The 3220-nt window shown below is 35.7% G+C and overlaps 1 pseudogene; it reads left to right on the top strand.

Annotated features, from left to right (window-relative positions):
- The first annotated feature begins 1658 nt into the window (after nt 1–1658).
- On the top strand, nt 1659–2009 carry LOC129087438 (39S ribosomal protein L52, mitochondrial-like; annotated as a pseudogene).
- Nucleotides 2010–3220: the final 1211 nt, after the last annotated feature.

The following is a 3220-nucleotide window of genomic DNA, read 5'->3' as shown; positions in this document are numbered from 1 at the left end:
TTATTGTGGGGCATCACATTGATTGACTTGCTGATGTTGAATCATCCTTGTATCCCTGGAAATAAATTAGAAATAAAAATAACATGTAATCCAGCAATCCCACTTCTGGGTATATATCCAAAGAAATAGAACCATTATGGAGAGATATGTGTACTCCCATGTTTACTGCAACATTATTCACAATAGCTAAGGTATTAAAACAATTTAATTGTCAATGAAGGAATGGATCAAGAAAATGTTATCTATCTATTCTATCTATCTAATCATCTATCAACTATCTATCATCTGTCAATATCTATCATCTATCTATCTAGCTATCATCTATCTATCTATCATCTACCTATCTATCATCTGTCATCTACCTACACACACATACAATGGAATACTAGTCATTCTTAAAAAAAAGAGGGAAATCCTGTCATTTGCGAAAACATGAATGAACCTGGTAGACATTACAGTAAGTGAAATAAGCCAGACAGAGAAAGACAAATACTTCATGGTATCATTTATTTGTAGAGTCTTAACAACAACATCCTCATCATCAACAACAACAACTGAAATAAAAAAATCATAGAAACAGAGGGTAGAATAGTGGTTCCAGGGTCATTTAGTAGGGGAAATAGGGAGATAGTGGTTGAATGGTATTAACTTCCAGTTATAAAAATGATAAAGTCTGAGTATCTAATATATGATAATACAATGACTATAGTTGAAATATCATAAAATTTTATTTGTCAATTATATGTCAATAAAGATGAAAAATAAAATAGACCACTGGTATACAAATGTTTATATCTATTTCTAGATATATAAATACATCTCCCAATTTAATTATATTGACCATTTTTGTCAATACTGTAAATATATTTAATGTGCAAGGATAAGTTTAAACAATATAACTAATCCTTTATAAAATCATCTTGCCATGTATTACATATCCAGTTTACATTAAAAGACATGTAATTTCCTCTGTCAGGGCTATCATTAAATTACATGGCAAAAATATATACCAGGCTGTACCAGAAGAATACGTTTGTGCATGTTTGATGAGCTAATGTATCACAGTGGACAGAACAATTGCCCCTGAAGATGTCATGTCAAATCTTCAGATTTGTGAATCTATTACCTTACATGACAAAAGGGACTTGAAGATGTTATTAAGAATGTTGAGATGGAAAGATCATCTTGAATCATCCAGATGGGCCTACCGTAATAAAAAATGTTCCTATAACGAAAAGAAGGAGGCTAAGAATCTGAATAAAAAAGGTCATGTGGAGACAAAAGCAGCGGGGGAGAGAGAGAGAGAGAGAGAGAGATTTGAGGATGCCATGTAGCTGGCTATGGAGATGGAGGATGGGGTTTTAAGCCAAGGAATAAAGGTGCTCTTGATGCTCTTGAGAAGCTGACAAGGGCACAGCTTCTGCCCTAGAGCATCTGGAAAGAATACAATCCTGCAAACATTTTGATTTTAGGACTTCTGGCCTTTGGATTATAAAACAATAAGTTTATATTGTTTTAAGCCACTAGTTTTGTGGTAATTTGTCATATCACTAATAGAAGACAAATCATGTCTTATCATTAAAAAAGGTTAGTTTTTAATTTGTTATTTGATTTAGCTTTAAAAATCATCAACATGCTTCCAGTTCCTCGGCCTCAGCATGGCTGCTTTAGGTGCTCTGCTGTCTACAGGAGCCCTGAGGCTGCACTGCGCAGGCGGCCGCCAGTGGAGACTCCGGCAGGGCCTGGCTGCCAGCCCCTCCAGCTATGGGCCCTTTCTGGAGCTCCCAGGCTGGGTGTCTGCAGATGGCTGTCCTGCTCCTCCAATGAAAAGTCAGCTTGAGGACAGCGCAAAAGAAGTTTGCAAGACGAGGTGTACTGCTGTCACAGGAAATGGATTAGAGGCCTGACAGCTCAGGCAGCAGGAGGAGTTGCAGGAAGAAGAAAAGGAGCTGAAAATTGCTCTTAAACTTGAAGGGGCTGCTCTGCAGGACCCACTACCAAGTCTATGAAAGCAACTTCTATTTCCCTTTTCCAGCCTCTCTCTGGTTTTCTTTTCTATCACCTCCAAGCCTCATCCCAGCCCTCCTTTTGTTCCTCGCCTATCTTCACAGCAAAAGAGTTTTGACACCTGGAAGAACAGGCTGTAAGAGCACTGCTTGGAAAGGTCGATTCAATGCTTCAATGCCCGCACCCCTGTCTCCCTTCCTGTTCAGGGGAATCTTGCTCAGGGATATTTATTCCCACCTTTCAGGTCACAGGACTGGCCCAACTATGAGCAGTTACTGACCTGCAGTTACTGAATAGGGGGCGGCCGTTTTCTTGGTCTTAGCCATGCATTCATACCTTGGAAAGCCTAGATACAGCTCAGTCTGCATGCAGGTACACATTTAATAAATGTTTTGATGAAAAAGAAAAAAATCATAAACACTATATTTATGCACCCTGAGGAAAATTTCTCAGTATTTTAATGATCCACTTTTTTCTTCCATAATGGGCAACTAAATAAAATATATAATTTTTTCTTATTAACAGTCAAGAAAAGCTAAAATTTTTGCCTAAACTTAATTTTCTTTTTTGAGAATATTTAGTAAATTTATTAAGAAGTAAATCATGCTAGGTTTCTGTGGTGTTTTAAATTTGTAGGTTTTAAGCTTTCATTTTCAAGAATATCATTGTGAATAATGCATTAGAGTCTCTTGCTTTTGTTGGAACTTACTTTCTTACCTCAGAGGGGCTCAAATTTTAGCTGAAGTTTGTTGATTAGAGTAAAAAATTTTTGTCAGATTTATCTGCACTTATACTTCTAGATCTAATAATGGAGCTTAAACCATGCCTCTGTATTTTTTTATTTTATTTTATTTTTCAGTAATAAAGTAAGCTATTTTAAAGGCAATTTATAAAGTTTCAGTTAAGATGTTGCAATTGTCACAAACTTTAAAAATGTTATCTGTATAGTCTCTTTTACAAAAAATACAGTGGTTTTTAGACACTTTTGCTAATAAGAGTAGAATTCTCCCTCATTTTGCTTCCTAACTAATCATGTTATACTATTAAAAAGAAATTGTATAATAACCTTCTTTCTACAATGATAAAACATAATTATAAAGCAGAAAATTAATACTAAAAAGCCATAGACCAAATAGCCCATTTTTGATTAATGCATGTAGTAATCACTTCCCCTTCTGCTTGTCTCACAATGCTCAAGGAAATTGGTATACTG

The sequence above is a fragment of the Pteronotus mesoamericanus genome, unplaced genomic scaffold (assembly GCF_021234165.1).
Source record: "Pteronotus mesoamericanus isolate MK-2021 breed Mesoamerican mustached bat unplaced genomic scaffold, CSHL_Meso_final contig_130, whole genome shotgun sequence".
NCBI classification, from domain to species: Eukaryota; Metazoa; Chordata; class Mammalia; order Chiroptera; family Mormoopidae; genus Pteronotus; species Pteronotus mesoamericanus.
This window is presented reverse-complemented; position numbering and strand designations above follow the sequence as displayed.